The following is a 22,209-nucleotide window of genomic DNA, read 5'->3' as shown; positions in this document are numbered from 1 at the left end:
GCTCCATTTCAATACTGTCCTCTCTTAGGTTAATGTTTTTTGGGGTTCTATTCCTTGGGGAAAATATTTAGTATTTAAAATGTGTTTAAAAATGCTGATTCTGCCAAGCCTGAACATTTCACCAAAGAGAGAAATGTTGGTATGATTGTTAGTAGAAGATGAAACTGGGCCTCAGTGTCCACAGAGCAATTCCATCTCTAAAATCTGTGGGAAGCAAGAGAACAATTCTGGTGTTTTTACAGACATGTTTCATTTTGATAGCAATAGATGTGTCTTGTCAAGATTAGACTCATTGCAAATCTGAAATCTGTTATTCCTGCTCTTTGTGGGAGGAATTATATCTCATAAAAGTGTTAAGGTCACTGTTGGAACTCGGCACAGGAATGCATTGATAAGAGAAGTGAGAGTCTAACAAGAATACAAGGAGAAAAGGGATTATTGTACAAGGGCAAGGTTCACGTTAGATTTAATTTGACAGCAAAGGAAATGTAGAGTTCCTGTCCTCCCCTGCCCCTCAGTGTTCACCACCTTCCTTTCCAAGGCCTTTCAGGTCATGCCCCCACCCTACTTTTCTTGCTCTCTTTCTCTCCAAATTCCATCGAGGTGATCCCCTAACAGCTTTCCCACACGGAACTGGGCACTAATAACTGGGCACTGACACAAGGTAAGTGAGCTCATCTGCTAATCAACAGGACCAAAAGGAGTCTCACACCTCACAGTCCCCTTCCTTCTCTCCTGTACTCTTACCTATGCAGACCCCTCAGCCTCTGCTCATGTGACTCCCTGGCAAATCAGTTCAGCTCTTGAAGATTGGAGTTTCACAGGAATTTGAAGCTGACTTCCTCTGTGTGGAAGGTCTTCAGCCTCCCTCCCTGCCTTTCCTAATCCTTTCATTTGATATCTTCAATACTCTGATTCTAAATCCTGTAGACCTGTCGCCTGCTATGCGTTATCTATTGAATAAGTCACACTTGATTTTGAACAGTTAATTGATTAAATAGACAGTATCTTTTTTTTTAAATATATATATTTCATACCATTTTAATGAAGTTAGAAACAGGGCTGACTACACTCAAGATTAAAAGAAAAAGCAATAAGCTCTTAGTTTGACTCCTGTTTTGTAAAACTCACCAGCCACAGAAAATGAACAGAAGGAAGTGAATGGATCTCAGCCAGCACAGTGAACTGAATTGTCTCACTAAGAAGTCAAAAATCAGAGCAACTGCAAGACTGAGGGCAGATTCATGCACCTGGAAGTTGTCAGGGGAGCAAAGTGGGACCCTGGCTTTTGGGACCAGCAAGTTGTTAGACCAGTTTAGCTATCTTGTCAAAACTTCCTTTAGCAAACAGCCAGACTGTTAAACAAACACACGATTTCTCAGGTAGGGGGCAAGAGGTTGAAAAAATATGAAGAGAACAGATGCTCCTCATTAAGAGAATTGAGCCCTATTTGCTCCTGAGGTAAAATATCATTACCTGTTGACTACATTATCATGGCACTGCAGAGCACACAAAGCTCAAGAAAGAGGTCTTGAATAACAGTGTTTTGAACTAAAGAGATTTGTAATAGATCTCAATGATCTATCATGTTCTTGACTATATTGCTCATCAGATTGAATGCAGCTATTGGTTAAGACAGTGCAATTCTACATTCATATATAGAGTCCACAGGACTTTTTGAATGAGGTGGATGTTAGTGCAATTTTTAAAAGCAGAATACTTGAAAAGCAGAGAGCAGGTCTTTTCCTATTTAATAATCACCAAAAAAAACCAAACCAAAACAAAACAAAACAAAACAAAACAAAAAAAACAAACCACAAAAAAACCACAACAAAGCACTTAGTTTGAGTATTATGCTGTGATTCTCTCCTTAACCTATCAACTAAGGAAAGCAGCTGCCTCTTGGTATGACAACTGCTTAGGAAAAAACATTGGATCCCTGCTTCAAAGGCAAACTTAGTTTCACTAAGTCGAAATGCAGCCCAGTCATATTGATGCCAGACTAAATATGCTTAGATTGTATACTTTGAATGTATGGAGCTATATGGCTCTCCTAATATTCTGCAATAAAGGGGAGAACATGGCATCTGCATGAATATTCAGAGTAGTGTATTCACCAGTCCAATAGTTTAATCATACTTCAGCCCAGAGAATAAAAAGTCAACAGAGCCACGAATCCTTGAATCTACTCACTCCTGCTTTCTTCCTACACGCTAATGTGGAGGGAGTATTATGAAACTGTCCCCTCATTAAGCACTTTGTGGGGACTCTGTAATAAAAACTGTAACAGATGAAGGATATAAGATCCTTTGTCTGTGATATTTAAGATGACTCTGCTACCCAGGTGTTTGAAAGAGGACTTATTATTTCATTCACCAGTTTCAGTAACAATTAAATAATGAGAACAAATATTTTTGTATCTCTTCAGAATCCGTTTTAAAATTCTCTATTCTTAGTGGCATACACTTTACATATACTCTTTCAGCTGCCATCCAAACTGAGGCCCACTGTGCCCTCTACAAGCCGTGTCCTGAAAGGAAATTGAAGGTCATCTTCCTGAACTGGAGCACGGGATTGAACTGCTGAGGTGACACTGACTGAGCCCACTTGTGCTGTTGGGTGATATTAGCCGAGGTAATATCAATGCAGCCAGTGGAGCAGCTGTGATTACCTGTCCCTTTATCCATCCCGGCTGTCCTGACCATTGGGCTATAGAATTAGTCTCTCTCCGACTTGGTGAATATTTATTTATGCAAAGTTCAACATTTTCAAAAGGACTCCCAAGACAAAAGCACCCCATCAAATACAACAGCATGGTGATTAAGCACCTCCCGAGAGACAGTGGCTCTCAGGCTGCACGGAAACCCGAGCTTTTGCCCCGATGTCCCTTGACAAGGGACATTGTTTTTGAAAAAGGGCTCCTCCTCCTGCTCCTCAATGTTTTGTGTAGGATTAATATAGCACCTATAGGAGTAAGCAGTGTCCTCGGAAAAAGCTGAGAAGTTCTTTGTTTATGACTTCTGCCAGGGGTTAGGCAGATCTACTTGTCAATGGGTACTATCCAGTCTGAAACAGTTCTGTGCATTAGCAGCAAGAGATGGCTGGCTAGCAGATCTACTAGGAACCCACAAAAGCTTCTTAAGGTTTACGGCTGCATTTAAGTGTCCATATCATTTGTAGAAATGTGTTGTAGTCTAGCTGTCAGCAAGAGGAGTCTAGAACACTACAAACTCTGTACTACCTAAAAACGGAGCTGTAGAGGATATTCACACACCAGACAGAAAGAGCTCCATTGTGTTTTCCTCCTCAGTCCTTTCACAAACTCCACCAGCGAACGGAAGCTCATCCTAATGAACTCCTCAGCCACTGAGGTACACTTAATCCTGAATCAGCGAAACCTGATAATAATGCTCAGCTGCTTGAAATGGAATTATTTTCTGATGACTGGACTTAATCCAACCAAAGGTCAGTACAAATAAAAAATTGCTGTCAGCTCAGGACTTAATGATATATTCTTACCTCTGTAGACCTATAATTTCTCTAGATACCTAAGAGGTCATGTCAATCCTAATGTCTCCCAGTTTTATGAATGCAACCATAAGCCCCTTTTAAATCAGATTACAAATGATTATTATAACTCTAAATGAAGGGAAAGGCTCACCATTTTCTCTAATTGGAAAGACTAATTTAATTAGAATTATTTTCTTTCCAGATGCTTTGTATTTGTTCCATTACATTACAATAGATAGTCTGAATTTATGGAAAAGGAACAGTTAATTGTTTATGACTTGGGAAGGATGAAAAACTCACATCTGCTGGTGTAGCCACACTTCAGACACACTCTTATTGTTTCTGAAGTGCAGGTATCTTCATATACACTACATGGTAGCTTCATTGCTTATTTAAAGCAGCTGAAAAGATGGTGTAAACAGAAAACTTACACTATTCTGACTTTTTAAAAAGATCTGCTTCAATCTAAAATAGGCAATTGATAAAACCATCAGACATAAAAGTTAATAATTCAAGATTCACAAGTCAGTGGGCACAAAGTGGAAAATGGTAATGTATTCAATATCCCAGCCTGATTTTGCACTGAATTAACATAAATTGACATAGCCTCCAAAGCAAATCTTGTCAACAACCTCACTTTGCCTTATTAACATCGTTGTGGTATCTATATTATTTTTGGTTTTCAAATTTCTAACTATTAAATAGGCCAAATCTATATTCTGTGTAGCTTTGCCGAATTTAATGTTTAATTATTTATTAGATATCAAATGTATAACATCTGTGTAAGAAGGCTGACATATGTTAGGACCTTTGACTTTGATATATAAAAAACTGTCTGCTGAGTTAGGAATCTCTCTATAAATTAATTAGATAAACATGAATACAGCATTTGTATTCTTCTAAGCCTTTGCTTCCCTAGAGATGGGGATGATGCTTATACAAAGGACACAAGAGTGAATGTATGAGTGGATCCCTTTTGTCTCTGCATTAACAAGGTTCTGCTTTATGCTTTCTTAACTTTTTAGTGGATGGCTTTCACAGCTTAAGGATTTCACAGTCTAAAGGTTAATACTTTTCTTTTCTCTGAAGCAGTTTCTGACACTCTGCCAATATTACAGAAAACTACACCAGTACAACTTCCTAGATTTCTTTCACTAGTGTAAATTTTGTAGGCAAGGCCTCAAGTAAGAACATACTTCTGGAAACATGTTTGTCTTCTTAATACATCCATGCAAGCACACAGATACACATCCATAAACCCAACTGATTATCCTTTGGGTCATAATCTCTTATTCTGATAGGAAACTTCTATTTTATTTATCTTCATGCCTGTACTTTTGAGCTAGCACCCATCTAAAACACACTTTTCCAGTTGTTTTGTTATTCTACTATATAATAACAAATAATTTTGACTAACATTCCTTATGAAGCAGAGACATACTATCTATACAAAGGTATTTCCTTTTTCTCAGCTAGATAAAAATTTAGTATTTTTATAAAATAAGGCAAGGGTCACAGTTGATCTTCTGATGAAAGTGCAGAGCCTTCTCTCCATAACAGTGTTTTTCTTCTAGAGTTCCCTCAGTAGAGAACCAGGGGGTTTTAGGATTTCTGTTACAACTTTGCAATAGAACAGGAGTAGTTTATAGGTAAGTATGCAAGGTTGTGCCCATTCTCATCACTGAAAAGTTATAATCTTCTTCCAAATAAGGCTGCCTATAGCAGTTATATCCAAGGAAACTGTGCCAAGAGCATCAGACAGCGTTCTTTGCCTGAGTAGGGCCCATAGTGACATGCATGCAAAAGAACTGTTGCTTTTTCAAAAAGCAGTCCTGAATAAAAACTCTTCTCATTCAAGATAGAGGCCTTAAGGAACATCCTGCATGTTAACAAACATCTTCAGATAATGCCGAGTTTGATGCTCATTTCCTAGTTATTCACAGACTCTCTTAAATGGAGCTCTTTCACTTCTGTGGCTTAGCCTAAGGAAATCCTGCAAGAACAATGTGTGACTGAAACACACACAGGTTTCCCAAATGGTAGCAAGACCCATTGATGCTGCTTCAGATAGCACCAAGACAGCAAGTTACAATACAAGCTAAACAAGAAAGAGTCTTGTTTATATAGGATTGATTTGGGTTCAAGCTTTTTTCCTTTCAATTTGCAGTATATTATGTAAAGTGTCCTTCAGTGAAGAAGTTATTTAGCTGCCAAACTACATTATTTTTCCTAAAGTATTTCAGTAGACAGAATTTCAAAACCACCAGTTGCTTACTCCCCACATAAGCGTTCCCACTTTTCTTAGTAAAGTAGCCTGGAATACACTTGCAGATGCTGAAGATGTGATGATAGAAAGAGAAGCCTTAAATACTCATCTCTAAAATCAAATACCATGGTAATGTAAGAGTTTTATTAATTAAGGTTGATTTATGCTGTAGAAGATGCCTGGTTTGGTGCTCCTGGAATTTGTACAACCTCTAAACATTTACAGAAAATCTGCAACACTGAAGATGTAACAGCTTTCATGGGACTACCTCTATAAGCAAAGGAAAATCCTTAGCACCCATGGATTATCCAGCTTTCCTGCTGAAGTCATCAACAGGGTAGAAGTGATTCCAGTACATGGACATCTTTTCATTGTACAGTAGATTCAGACCATTAATTCATGGTCTAAATAAATCTAAAATCTAAATCTACCTCCTCCTTTGTCTTTATTTCTGTGGCATTATCCAATTTCTTCTCCAGTCACAGTCTCCTTAGGGCTGGTGCTGGTACCTTCTCTAGGCAGAGCATCCCTACTGGTATTTTATGCTGTTGTGTTTCCTGTTTTATTATTGTTCTTATTCCAGAGTTTCCTCAACAAAGAGGGCACACGACCCTTTTGTATTCACAGCAGTCATTACACAGCACACAGCACCACCTGATTATCTGTCTTCCCCAGAAGACAATATTGATCAGCCAAGCAACTCCTAAAAGTTTACTTTTTCCATTTTATTTGTGAATACACATTATTTCTCTGTTGAGATGCTTGAGTCACATGGTTCTAGGAAAGTTGTCTAAGTAATTCTGACTAACTTTTGCTTCAAATACTTGGGGGTTTTCAGCAGAGTGATTACAGTGGGCCCTGTGTGGTTAACTGATGTGCTGAGCAAGAGTGATATATTGCAAAGTGAAGTATTGGGCAGGAAAGCTAAAACAATGAGTTACTCAGAAAATAGCTGGAATACACCATGTCTGTTCTTTGCCTTTTTATGCATAAAAATTCTTTGGAGCTTATTTATTCAAACATTAAAATGTATCCAACTTTAAATTCAACTTCAAAATCTCACATCTCTAGTTATAAGCCAGTTCTACTCACGAAAAGCAATGCTCATTTACCCATCAGGCACTTCTAAGCACATCTTTGGATGTTGCTGTTGTATAGTTGAGCTATTTGTCTTAAGTAAAAAAGTGGCATCTGTATGCAATTTCCACTTGGCACCAGTATCTCCTTTTGATGACAGTCTGTACTGTTTCCCTTTCTTCTTCCAGTCACTCCAGCTGCAGGACCCAGATGTCAAACTCAGGAATGTATTTTTTTCCCAGCAGTGCTATCTGATTGTGTTGTTGGCACCTCTGCTTGTGGCTGCTCTGAAGCTGCCTGTGTGCAACTCCCTAAGTTTAAAATGCAGACAGTGCTTTTTTATTTATATGCTAAAACCTTTTCAGTTGCCTTAATTACAGGAACTGAATATTATATATTCATTAGATACACAAACATACAGATTCCATTATTTATGATATTGGTTTCATGACAACTGTTACGCTTCTGTAACCAGAAACTGGGAGGCAAGAAGAAAGCTTCAAAAAGTGCTAATGAGACATCAAAAGTAGTTGCTTACTTTCAATAACTGATCCAAACAAAGAAAGGTAAATATAAAGCTATCAAAGGGTGATTGATGAGAATAAAAAGTAAGGTAGAAAGGGAAAGGTGAAAACAGAAATGCATTAAAAAGGAATGAACAGCAAAGAGATGAGGGGAGAATAAAATATGTTAGAACTGTCTAAAAACATTCTGCCACATGTCTCCAAAAAGTGAAGTCCTTTAGAAGAGAATCAAGGCAAAAACTTATTCCAATTAATACCTTTCTGTAATACTCTCTTTTTTCTTTCTACTAGTTTCATGTTTTCTCTCTTTTTTCTTTCTGCTAGTTTCATGTTTTCCTCTTGGGGACGTTTTGCTGCAGTATTTGATTCTCCATCACCAAGACAAGGTATTTGTCTCCCAGGGGCTTTGCTGTAGCTCACTGCTGTCCAGTGACTGGTCAGGAACTGAATGTGTCAGGCAGCTCTCATGCTCCTGCAGGCACCTGCCAGCACCTATGTGCTCACTCTGCTGCACTCTACCTGACAAAGGAATTTTCCTCTCTACAGAGCCCTCAAAGAACTGCATTGCTCTCCCCCTGCATGAATTACTTGTGCAATGTAATGAACATAAATTTGAGACAGCTTCCATCTTACACAAATAGTAACAATTTCCTTACATTGATGCACATATAGTCACAAAACCAGCTTATGAAGACAAAAGAATGGTATTTTAACAAGCTCCTAGTCAAGAAACTAAGCATTGTTAGGTTAAAAGAGCTAACTTGAAGGATAAGAGAAGGGATGTGAAGGGCTGAATTATCAGGATAAAGGAGTAGTAAGTGGTGAGTAACCCCAGTCAGGTAGATAGACAGACTGAAAAGTTCAGCGATAAGAAAATTTAATAAATTCTATAAATATATATAACTATGTAAATATTAATGCAGAAATCTATTATCCTGACAGCCCATCTGATTTCTATCTCAATATATCTGTTGGACACTGAACTCTGAAGTGATAAACTGCATGTAATTCACATTTTACAAATTAAAGAATCATGACTAGAAGTTTAAGAATTCAAATATCAAGAGAGAATTAGCTTGAAATCCAGGAATATAAAATGTTTACTGAATATCATCCATTTAATCAATTAATAAATTTAATTTATTTTGCCATTCTGTCTGGCAAGGTGCCAACACCATGATTCCTTTTCATTACTTATGTATATTTATGTTCACCACAGGTATGGAATGAGTTCTGTATGAGGAACAGAAACACACACAGGAGTCTACAGATGTAGATAGACCAATCATCTATTGAATTACACAGAAGATAAATAGACAAGAAAGTGTAAAACCAGGCTGACATAAAAATGAGGGGGCATCTGGTTCAAGTAGCTATTGCTTATTAGCACATAGCTAATCTGTAGAACTAAAAGATGCTAAAAGTTCATAGGGACAAAAAAGTGGTGTCATAAAATTAGTGGAAAAAAATCCAGCCTGGACAATGAAATGCAAAGAGGCCATATCTAGCTTTAGAAGTTCCTGCTCTGAAAGCTACTGGAGGCTGGCAGAGCATTTTGGGGAAATAGCACTGTATACTTACTGTCTTCTCACATCCTTTCCTGTGCTCTGATGCTGGACAGTGCCAAGACAAGACAAACCTTTAGTCTGACCAAGAGAAGTTGTTCTTATATTCAGTTTTTGGGGTTTGAGAAATCCTACTGAAATCAGTTGGATGTCTAAATTCACATACAATGCAGGTCTGAATACCCAGCTTTTTGTAGGAACGATCAAGAGAAAATGCAACTAAATAAAAGATACTTCCTTCCTTTTTTTTTTTTTAACAGCTTTAAAAAAGTTAGTAGTGGAAGGACTGGGCTTGTGAGTTCTGTGAGAGAGGATGAAGTAGTTTCATGAGAAAGCACAGAAAGCAGGAAGACAATTCTGCTACATTTGGCACTAGACAGAAAGCTAATGAGGCTGAGGCTGATGGCAGAACCGCATTCCTGGAATGAGACTGTGGCATGATTGTTGCTCTCCTACATGGGATAATAGGAGTCAGGGTTTTTAGTTGGATTCACTTGGACTGTCCAGATTCAGTAACCACGTCCCACTTTCAGCACCAATAATTTCAGCACTCTTACAGAAATGTCCACCTATGCACCCTCAGTCACCAGCCATTTCTGAAAATGTATTCCCAGTTTTATAGGAACATGCAAAAGCCTCAATTACAGCTCAGTTAACTCGAGTTATCACAGCTGAGACTAAAACATAGCTGTAGACTGCAGCAGCAGCGTCCATAACTTACAGCGTAGGGATCATGACAGGGAGACTTCTACAAGAAGGGGAACCCAGTATGAAAAAAATGGTGTGAGAAGGTAAATTCTGATATTTTGGTCCTGAAGGTGAAAACAAAGAATGATATTAAGAGTACTGCCAAGCACAGAATACACTGACAGAATACATTTTACCCCAAGAGACAAAGGACTTCAGTCACAACAAGTACATTATCCTTACTTCAGAAATATTTTACTTGAGCAGCATGACAATTTGTAATTACTCTTACAGTTCTTCCTACAAATAAACTTACAGAAATGAGGTGTTTTTTGGAGTTGGTGATCAAAGTGTCAGAAACAGCCAGCTATGCTTGTAAGTGTGAAAACTGAAAATGTCATACAGATGCAAAAGGAAAGCATGTTATCTATTTTGCATTTAAGAGACAAAACTGTGATGTCTAATCACAGGTGAGATTAGTGAAAGAAGACAAAGACAATATATTTAGAATTTCTAAGGAAATTGTCACATTCTTGTGCTCACCATAATTTTTTAATACAGCAAGATTTTATACAAGAGGGAGACAAGGTTTCACATGCCTTCTCTAAGAGCTGGAACAAATTCAAAGAGATCAGCTTTGTTCAACCCTAGTTTATTGTAATTACATTGTTTGCATTGTGCTTTATCTTTCAAATGACCATCAGGCAGGGCTGAAGATTTGAGAAACTTTCAGGACAGACCTTGTGTCTAAACACCAGAGCCAAGAGATGTGTACGCAACTGATGACCTAGACAGTGGCTGAAGATAACAGAACATTCCCTTGCTAACATTTTGTGGGTTTTTCCAGTATGTAATGAAAAATTTGACTCCTAGAGACTTTGTGTTCATCAGGTTCACTTGAGGTGCACAGCTCAAAGTCATATTTACATTCTTGGAATTAGAATTTTCAAGGGAAGGAATGATTCCCCAAGTTAAGTAGCTTCTGTGACATGAAAGAATAAGCCTCAACCTCTTGAAGAATAGATCCTACATTTGGAATTGATTTCAGGCACATAAGATCTGTTAGAAATAAAATCAAGATGAGTTGCTTCATGTACATCATGGCTTGCACTTCAGAGGAGACTGTGACATATTAACTGTGAGTCTTAAAGGGTTAATAAGTGTAAAACAGATTGTTGTGTGTGTAAAGCATTTTACTTGCCAGCTACCAAGATATTAGGGTAGAAAATAAGTTAATATGAGCACTGGCCACTGCAAGAGGCCCTCAAGGTAACAGAAAGATTGAACTGAACAATCCTGTACAAACAGTGACACTGGGCTGCAACAAAGTGATGACATTTACTATGGAATGGATTACAATGTACAAATCAATTAAGACTAAAACAGAAAAGTGAGTTAACCCTTTGAGACATGGTATTATTATGGTCATAATCATCCTGAGCTTGAATTGGATAATAAAAACATTCAATGAAATCAAAGTCTGAGAAGGCTCCCTAGCCTCCTTTCTTCTTTTGATAATAGAAAATAAGTACTGTAAAGCACCTTTTCTCTGATATATAAGAGAAGACAATCTGTGGCTTCTAGATTATGTAAGCAACTATTTTATTTGGAAGGTCTACTATGAAGGCAACAGCTGTGGATTACACAGATTCAAGTAAATATAGTGAAAAAAGTGGACTGTATTTTAAGAATCTTATATGACACAGTAGAAGAAGCCACAAGATTTCAGGATCAGACTATAAATGTATTCTTTCAAAAGTCTATAAAGGTTGTTGTGTTTTTTGGGTTTTTTTTTAGATTAGGAACTGTCAAGTGATTATCCCAGTAAGGGGGAGTTTGGCATGGGAAACTCTTCGAGGCTACAGCAAAATGGAGAAGTATTTTAGCACAAAGTTTTAAAAAAATAGAAACAACCCAAAGTGCTTAAAAGGGAAACAACACTATCATGCAGACAGAATAGGGATAAAAAAAACCTCCAGTATTGCTGGTTTTGTCTTTGCATTTTTTATTATGCTTTTGGAAAACATTACCCAAGCACTTTTTCTGCTGACAGTCAACCATGATATAATTAGACATAACCAAATAAATTTGATATGAGAAAATACAATGAGATTTTCTTCCCCTTTCAGCAACTTCTTCCAGCAATTGAATACCCACTCTGAGGAAGGAATACTGCAGACTGCTAATATGCAATTTTCAGGTCTGAGTGTCTTCTGCCACTAATTTGGAACTCTGAAGAGACTTCCAATTCTCTAAATCCAAAACTGGATTTATAATGCCATATAATTCATAACAGGATATTTGACTTTTTTTTGCAGTAGATAGTAAAAGCAACAATTTTAAACTAAAGCAGAACCAAAAAGCATTTCATATAGTTTTCAAATTCACTAGAATACCAGCATTCTGCAGAACAGGAATATTCTATTTCTATTATAAAATTATTATATGAGTTATCTTCAGCTGGTCAGTATCCAGCAAACGAAGGAATATTCTTTATCAGCAGTATTCAGAATTGATGTTTTTGCAAAACATCTTTGTGACAACGTCCTTTTGCCAATGTTAGAGAAACAGCTCTTGCTGTTTCACAGCATCTTTAGGAGCCATGATGTAGGGATGAGTTGGACATGGCAAAATATACAAGTGATAAAGAATGAAGAAAAATAAGCACTTCTTAGCTGAGTGAAATTTAAGGTACCTGATGCAATTTATAGTTACAGCTAAATTACCTGTTCAAATGTCACGAACCAACAAACTGACTTATGTTCACTGAGACTTTGTCTATAGTCTGTTCTCTAGCTGGGACTAACTTGGATTTTCTAGACTTTTTTGGCAATGAAAACAACGTCTGCAGGGCAGATGTCTGGTGGAAATAGAGACAAAAGCAGTGTGATAGAAGTAATCACACCAGATGTCCAGAGCAAGCAGTTATCCAAAATAAAATTAATTAATTGGAGATTCAGATCTTAAGGCACGAGTTACCTTTAACCACTTACAGCCTACGAACACTGACAGAGGTGAGACAAGTATGAAGTTTAAAAGCAAACCCTATTATGTAAGCCAGTAGTTTTCCTCTCCTAAAAAGTATCTGACAGCAATCAATTGAAAGGTTGCTGTTATTCTGTGGCAGTTGATGAAAAAAACTTTTCTGCAGAGAATTTTCAGATTTTTCCTCAAACTGTCAAACTTTTCTACATAAGTAATTTTATGCTTAATCCCCAATATTATATAAAACAGTGTAGGTACTTTAAACCATTTGTAAAACTGATCTTGTTAAGGAACTGGTAGTTCATGCATCACCTGATCCAGAAGAATCCTGTTTGTTCAGAAGAAACTGTGTTATAAACATGCACACAAATATCTTAGCTTTCTATCCTTGAATATCTACTGTAAATTAAGTGCACACAACATGCAATGTCAATTAAACAATCCTTTTATTTTCACAAACACCTCTCACAGAAATACTTAATGAATTAACACAACATTTCTTACTGTCCTCACCTTCTGCTGATATAGAAGTTCTTTCAAATTATCTACTTTCATATTTATATATGAAAACCCCTTTTGCAGGTACAGGTATGATTATAACACACAGATTTCTGGGTTTGCATATGCAAGTATGACAAGAGCAAACATCAGCATCTACTCACAAGTGCCACTCTGAAAATTAGCTTAGGTATTTGGATTTGGATTATGATACATGGCAAATCAGACCAAGGCTTTTCTATGAATTTCATAATTAAAGTATTTAGTATTAGTAATGTGACTTATAATTTCTTAGAAGCAGATTTTCAGTGGGATTTTTGCAGTAACTAGTGACCAATGCTAATCGCAACTCTTGTCTCTGCTTCACAGTAGAACTGTGTTTTATTTTGGTAGGACACTTCACAGGCAAAACAAAAAAAAAAAAAAAGCTTTGGAGGCATCTACATTTATCATTACTAAAAATGAAATATATACACTAACAAAGATATTTCATGATCAACACTTTCTAAGAATCATATTGTTACAGAAAGCACTTCAGCAGGACTCAAACCATGTCTTCTTTTGAAATTTTTAAAGTTATCTTCCTTTGAAAGTATTTCAGACACATTTGTTCTGGAAGAAGAAGTATTGATAATACCAAACAAGAAACTTTCTACCAAGCTCACATAACTGAGTCTTTAGATCATGTACCTTCCATATGATATGAGTCACTGAATTTTTGAATGATGTAAATGCAATCAGAGCATGTTTAATTTCATTTTGGTTTGTTAGAACTACAAAAGAAGAGGAAGAAACAGCAATTTGCAAGGAGATAGAAAACAAGGCAATATAAATAGAGAAAATAGTTACACTTAATGAGATTTGTTTTCATTGGAACTGCTGCTGTGTTTCACTTTCAAACTACAGAGTTATCTACTTTCATTTGATTAGAAACAATGCTATGCAATCTGAGCTGCTTTGATTCTCTCACCAAATAAAAGAACAAGTGCCTTCACACTTAAAGAGAGAAAACATTCAATTTAAGGAAGTGAAAGAACAAAGAAAGAACCTAGTTACTTGAAATCCAAACATGAAGATAATTACATCACAGATAGTAAATCACAGTCTGGCAAGGATGCTGGTGGAGAAATTCTGTTCTAACACAACCCACAAGAATTTACTGAAATTCACATAATTATTTTGGAAGAATACAGTTGTGGGTTTTTTTTTATAATAAAACTCTCTATTTCAATACACTTTTTTTAATAGTTGTTTCTGAACTTTCCCTTTATTGTACTTTTCCATCATCATCCTTCAGTCTTCCAGTGACTAATGACTTTTCCATCTCTCCCTGTGCTGCAGCAGTCCTTGCCACCTTTTTTCCTTCAAACTGTTTAATGTAATTAAGTAATTTAAATTATCAAAGCAATTATTCCCAAATGGAATACAGGTTGACATTCGCTGCTTCCACACCATCTCTTTTTCTGTCCTGCATTCTCAAAAGCTTATTCTTTTCTCCAGCTGAAAACTCAAATAAATAAGATTTTGCTTTTCCTTAGAAGCCTCGCCTTGCTTGTCCTTCTGAGTCCTCAGATCATCATAGGTACAGCACTACTGTTATGGATGTGCTTGCACTACCCATATGTTAAATGCTATTACATCCTTAAATGTGCATTCCTTCACCACCTAATTATTACCTGTGTCTTAGGCAAACCTTCACCTCCCATTCAAAAGCCACACATATTGCACATTCTAAAAGAATAACTGCAGTAACATGATTTAAATATCTTAGTAAGCAATGACACAGCCTAAAGCACCCCTAGAGAGTGAGCCAGAATGCCCAGCTGTGCAGGCAGCATGGCCCACTGGACCCCATGATTCAACACAACTGCTCATTCAGCCTGAATGAGGGACTCAATCCTCTCTCTGAAAAGATTGCCAGTCTACACCATTATCTTAGAGATAGAAGGAAATAAAATTTAAGAACTTACTAAGGACTACAGAACAGGGTCCAAAATACCAAGTATTAGTTACAATTGAAGATTTCCATGTGAAAGCTACAAATTGTGAATGAAAACTGCATCAAGTTATGACAGACTCAGCCCTGGAGGATAAATTCTCAGCTATAGGCTATGGAAGCAGAGTCTTTGGGAGCAGTCTCTAGCAACCACTGTGGTCACAGATTTGGACCGTATCTAATGGAATCTGATGACAATTCCACACAAGCTGGATCTAAGGATCTGTATCTCAAGCATTCCGCTTCTCACTGGGATTGCATGGTATGTGGCACTGTTACTGACTCTGCACTTCTAGTGTATCTGACTTCCCTCCCAGAAATCAGGGGAATCACTTTGTGGAGGAGAATGGAGGATAACCAGGGGAAAAAAAGCTGTTTTCACAAATATGTTTCTAGTAGCAATGATCTGCAACTCTGACAGTATGTGCATATAAATTATTTAAGTTGCCTAGGGATAGTTAATATTTTTAGTAGGCAAAACAAAATATTCAGTTGTTGCTTTAGTTCAAGCTTAAATAAGACCTTATACCCTCGAAAGTCCAGCTGTTATTTCACTTAAGTCATTTGTCTACTACATGACATTACTTCTTCATATGAGCCTTGACTTATTTTATGCTCTCTCATTTGTTGTTTCCAATTGTTGTATATTAAAGAGATCCCACATTGTGTGTGTGGTTACTTTTTATGCACTAAAAGATAAGTTGTTACTTCATCTTTTACTGGCCTTTGACTACATTATTTTTACTTTCATGCTTCAAGCTCTTTGCTAACAAAGAAAGTCTACTGTCTGTGGTAACAAGTTAATTCAAGTATATGTATTAACAGGATTCCCAGGCCCTAATAACCATTACTTCCTGTATTCATAATAAAAACAGTGTGAGAGGGCTATGTTCTCACACATCAAACAAAACTTCAGGACAGCCCAGTTAAATTATTTGCCAACATACTATTTGATACAGCACTAGCACTTTCTGAGTCTTTCTCAATTATGCACAGAGCTCTTTAGGACACACCAGGTTAAATGCTCACCAGCACTGCTAAACTGTTTGATTTAAATGATTTGTTCCATGTTTTGAGATAACTGCGGCAATCTTAAAATAAGAGGTTGAACGATGCAAAGTATTTTTTAAACAGTTTGCCAAACCTTAATGTGTTTCTTTACAACATATGGTATAGTCATTGTTTAAAGGCAGGTTCTCAGCAGTGCACATCTTTCACTACAGGGATCGAGGCTGGGGACCCATCTGCTCAGATCTATTAAATTCTCAATACAGTTTCAAACATTTGCTGAACTGATGACACTTTCAAATACGGCAGGATTTTTATAACGTAGGTGAATAACAGGAACATGGTTTCACTTTAAACAAAAACATCTTAAACTGTTGTCAGAGAAAAGAAGTAAGGGAATAAACAGCTGCAGTACTGAATCACGTTAAACACAATGCGGGGCTGTGTGATACAAGCTCCAAGTTATAAAGCTTTCTTTTTCCTTTAAACTAAGGAATGTGCAAATGGTAATTACACTGGCTCAACAGAAAAGCACTTTATAGCACAACCAAAAACGTGGAGGTGATCTCTTTTATTAGGGCAACCAAAAATATAAAGAAGTATTCTTTGAGAAATTTTATTTTAATTTGTTTTATCAGAGCTTGTGAGCAGTAAAAAGGAAAATCAAAGGGTTGCCCTGTGTGGTTCCTCTCAGTGAAATAATCAGCTTTGAAGTTATTCTTTGGATAACACAAGACACTGGGTTAAGTCAGGGGCACCTCCTCAGGATTTACTCCCATTTGACACAGCACTGCCAAACATATGTAAATTTTATACCAAACTAACTGTGAAAACATTTATTATACTAAAAACCTCTATGAGCATTATGATTGTTCCCTAAATAACTACACAGCTGAGAAAAAGACAGAGGTAAACACAGGAGAGTAAAATCAAGGAAAATCTAAGGGGGAAAATGTAAAACAAAAGAAAAATGGAACCACCGATCCATCAAAATTCTTACACTGGCCCCTCCCCAGCTGGAGTAATAGATCACAGTTCACCAAGTCTTCAGTTATGACAACTTAGACAACAAAGGATCTGTACCTATAGACAGAATAAATGAAATCAGATATGTTGTCAATCTGACAGCCATCATACTTTGACAGTTATTTATGTTCATTTAAATAGGCACATCCCAATTAATGATAATTAAAATGTCCACTGTAACTGAAAAGTTGTTTATTTCTTACCTTATACATTTTTTCTGTTAACTCACTTATTTTATTTTCTAACACAAGTGGGGAAAAAAAGTACAAATAGAACAGAAAAGAGACAGAAATGGAAAAACAGAACAAAACAAAATAGGATATACAGTAAAATGAGAAAAAAATGCAGATCTCCTCATGGCAGCAGTATCTTGAACAGCAAACATACATACAAGTTCAGGCTTTTCTACAGAGTTTTTAAACTGAATATATGCTACCTTGTCCCACAGCTTTCCATAGCATCTTGCAACAAAAACCTGCATATACTGGAATAGCATGTTGAGAAAAGCTAAGGCCTTGCCTAAACTCTCTCATCCAAGTAAGATAAAGTACACATTCAAAGTAGAACAATTACTTCCAAAAAATTCAAAAAATCTAAACTCTGTCCATATGGACATTTTTATTCCCAAATAAAAACATCAAAGAGTGACAGTAACAAGAAAAACCTCAGAATTGTTTTAATACAGTTCATAAATTGTCTCCTGTACACAATCTTGGAATCACAGAATGTCTTGGTTTGGAAGGGACCTTAAAGCTTGTCTCATTTCAACTACCTTGCCATGGGCTGGGACACCTTCCACCAGACCAGATCACCCAGGGCCCCATTCAGCCTGGCCTTGAACACTTCCAGCGATGGGATAGCCACAGCTTCTCTGGGCAACCTGTGCCAGAGCCTCCCCATCACCACAGGGAAGAATTTCCTCAGAATATCTAATCTAAAATCTACCCTCTTCCAATGGCTTCCCAAAGCCATTCCCCCTTGACCTATCCCTCCATGCCCTTGTAAGAAGTCCCCCTCCAGTTCACTTGTAGCCCCTTTAGGTAGTGGAAGGGAGTCTAAGGTCTTCTTAGAACTTTGTCTTCTCCATCCCTTCCCTCCACTGTGTCCACCACACCACACAGGCGGGTGTCATCAGCAAAATTGTTGAGGGTACACTCAGTCCCACTGTCCATGTTCAACAGCACCAGTCCTGAGGCCAACCCCAAGGAGCAGCACTCATCCCTGGTCTCCACTTGGACATTCAGCCACTGACTGCAACCCTTTTGAGTGCAACCAGCCAGGCAATTCCTTATCCACTAAGTGGTCCAGCCACCAAATCCATCTCTCTCCACTTTAGAGACAAGGATGTTGAGTGGGACAGTGTCCAACTGAGCTTTGCACAAGTTCAGTAGATGACATCAGTTGCTCTGCCTTTATCCACCAAGGCTAGAACCCCACTGTAGGTTAGAAAATTTGACAGGCACAACTTGCCTTTAACAAAACCAGATCACAGCTCCTCCTACACTGTTCTGATGGCTTGATGAACACCACACATTTTTGTTCATTGTTCATTTGAGAGAACAAAACATTTGCAAAAGGTGTGAGTTTTTGATGCTGCTACAGTCATTACAGTTTCCTCATGGTTCTTGCATACAATCTCATTATTAGCAAACTGTAGCTTTTGCTTGATGTATATTTATTATCAGGTGACTATTTTATCATCAAAATATACTTACTGGATGATTATACCAAATTAATTGAAAAAATCTGTTTCTTGATAGCAAATACAGTAGGAAAAATATATTGAAGTTATTATTTACACTTTTTATGATACTTTGCCACTGGCATATGATGTAGCAATTCAGATATGCTGTGGCTTTCCAGCAAAGTAATCTCAGACAAAACAGCATAAAATCCCTTAAAATAATCTAGGTGAATTTTAAATTATATCTAGGAATAATATCATGCCAAAATGAAGACAAGGAGGAAGTCAATAAACAAAAAAATCTAGGTGTCAAATCATATTTGTGGAATCTATGGAAACCTCATCAAAGTGAATGAGATTTGTATCAAAGGCACTTTTTGTGATGTCCAAGTAAAACTGAGTAAATGTGCTTGGAAATCTATGTCTCAACAAGACTAAATAGCTCCATGTGGGGCTGTAAAAGGACAACAATTGACAGCAACTGAGGCTTCAAATCAGGTACTGCAGCTGTCATTTCAGAGCTGCAGGTGCAGAACAGGATGACCAGAGGATGTTTCTGAAAGGCAGAGAAATTCAGAATGGAACACAGGCTCTCAGTTTTGAATGCTACCTCTGCATATCAAAGAAAAAAGCTATTGATGCATAAAAAATACAGCAGAAAGTATTGCAACTAATCTAGTGCAGTAACTTTTCATGCATTTTCATAGTAGATGGGAGTATCAAGATAGTCAGATCACTGAAGAATCCTTTTGTACAATAACGGTCATACCACAGTAGTAAAAATGTAGGATAGTTTCAGTCCTCAGCCACAGACCCTTCATCTTTCGTAACATACTGCTTGTTGAGTGAAGATTTTAATGAAAACAGTATTTCAGAACTTCCTTCCTTTGGGAGTATATGTCCTCACCTTAACCTTATTTTAACATTGTTTTTGTGTGGGTGTTTATTGTATTACAGAGTGTGGCAAATCTGATAAGAGAAAAGCAACGACTGAGCCCAGTCTTATTGTATCAGAATGGCTGAAATAATTACATATCCTGGAAAACCTGGGAACTTCTGATCCTACTTTCAGACACAGAATGGATACATAGTTTTTGATTACTGAAAGTACTCTTGCAGTCCCACACAAAGCTAAACTTCAGTTGTATTCTCTGATGAACAATCAACATGGCTCATTTCCTGGGCTTGGGGAGAAAAAACTGTTTCTTGAACAACCCAGTGAACTGAGAATAATAGGAATGATATGCTTGATGACAGCAGCAACATAGAATCTGAAACATATCTCAGAAGACTGCACTTTTGAATTCAAGTATGAATGTCATAGGGAGAGCACACAGGATGTTTGATCTCAAAAGGTTTCTTTCTTTCAGTACCCTATAAACTACAGCTGTAGCTGTCAACCACCCATTGCTTGGATAGTTAATTCTCCCCATTCTAACTTGCTCCTCAAAAGATCTCAATGCTTTTTAAAAGACTACAAAACCCAGTAATTTATGTTCTAGTTTCCAAAAGAAACAAATTTTTTTCATCTAAATTTTATTTTATTGTAGCTTCTTCTCATGCCTTGTGATTAAAAACAAAAAAAAAAGTGTAATTGACAGGGTTTGTTACTTCACAGAATATAATTTTTTAGATATAATGGAAATATTATTTCCACTTCTTGGTGTATCTTTCTGAAAAGACATTTTCTTCTGCTGTCACCATAAAACCAATTATTTAACTGAGAAATGGTCCATGCCAATTCTACCTGAGTCTGTTAGTACCACACCTGAAGTTCAAAAGTATTTGGCTGCTGTAGGACAGTGGCCTTCACACAACAGGACAGTATGACAACAAATCCATAATCTTAGAGAGTGTATTCAATCCTTAACACCTCACCAGCCTCAGATACAATAACACCTGTCCAATTACTTTGAATTAATTAAGCACATTCATATTGCTACCTGGATTCCCATGTATACCTAGAGAAAAATCAAAGAAGATTGGACAACTGAGTGTGACAACAATTCCTGGCAGCATGCACCATAGATATGGTTCACTCTGAAAAAAGAATTCAAATTTGTCTGTAGGGAATTACAACCCTTCCAGACTTCTTACTATGACCAACCATATTGACATATATTTTCTTTAACATTTACATTTTTAAAAGTAATCCTACCACAAAGAGATTACAGTTTAAGAAAAAGATAGCATTTACAGGCAACCTTCTTCAAAATTATTCCTTGTATACTTTCTTGTGCTTCTGGTAACTGTCAGAAATTGGCTTCATATCAAACGGAATATTGGTCTGATTTAATACAGCGTTTCCTGTTTGAATATTTAACTAATTCCATTTTTTTCTCCAGGGCTTGAGTTTTCACTGGGAACATTGCAAGAGGCTCCAGTGAAGGCTCTTTTGGTGCTCATTTCCTGAGTCTGATCTTGACATCTGAGAAAATTACCAATTTAGTTTAGAGAGCTGCTAACTCTTAAAGTGGTCAAGATGTCTGTCCTCACAACTATTTGCTTCACAACCCTCAGAGTAGAATCTAGTTGGAATCATTTGAAAGCTTGTTCTATAAAAGCAAGGACTCCAATTTTTCCAGCTCTTACCAACTGAAATTTCTGAAGTTTCTGCATGTGAAAATGAACACTCTGTATGTATATATGAAAGGAAAAAGAGACTTGGACAACAAACAATACATTTAGCTCTTTAGAAAACAGCAAGGCTCCTTAGCACTCAGCTCATTAATTTTCCCAGAGAGATATGTGATTGAAATTCAGTGAGAATTAAACACTTGACTCCCTTAGGATCTTTAAAACCCCAGATGAAGTGATATTTAACTAATTCCCACACAAACAGAAATCAGTCATTTGGCAGAATGTTGCAATGGGATTGTTGGTCACCAGAATAGATTGTATCCCCAGCACAGCATTAATGATGTCATTAGAGAGCTCCCATGTCCTCTCCCTGGGCACGCAGGAGCCCAGAGCCATCACCAGGTATGGGCTTCGAGGGAAGGGGTGCACTTAGAGGAGCCTCTCACTACCTGCAGCAAGGTTGTGAATGTGCATTCAGCTTCCCACTAGCACCTTTTGTTTCTCAGAAGCTTGGATATTCTATATATTAGAAATAATATATTCTTTGGGTGTGGCCATCCTCACATATCATGAAAATGAAAATCGACAGAAAAGATGAAAATCAACAGAATTAGATCCCTCCCTCAGACTTATATGAAATCAAATTATACTTGTATGGAAAGATTTTCTCTTGAATAGCAAGAGTTTTTCTCCCCTTTCTCTGTCTCATTCTTGGTGTGCTGGCTTTTATGCCAGAAATTTCTAAAGTGGTGAGCTCACTCTCCCCCTCCTCCTTCCTCTCCTCCTTTCTCCCCTTGCCCTGC

The 22,209-nt window shown here is 37.2% G+C and overlaps 1 long non-coding RNA gene across 1 annotated transcript in view; it reads right to left on the bottom strand.

The window, feature by feature from the left end:
- LOC128791040 (uncharacterized) overlaps positions 1 to 22,209 on the bottom strand; it is a 66,043-nt gene that overhangs the window by 29,937 nt on the left and 13,897 nt on the right. The window lies entirely within an intron of this gene.

The sequence above is a fragment of the Vidua chalybeata genome, chromosome 7, assembly GCF_026979565.1.
Source record: "Vidua chalybeata isolate OUT-0048 chromosome 7, bVidCha1 merged haplotype, whole genome shotgun sequence".
NCBI lineage: Eukaryota > Metazoa > Chordata > Aves > Passeriformes > Viduidae > Vidua > Vidua chalybeata.
The sequence above is the reverse complement of the archived record's forward strand: the minus strand, read 5'-3'. Positions and strand labels throughout refer to the sequence as shown.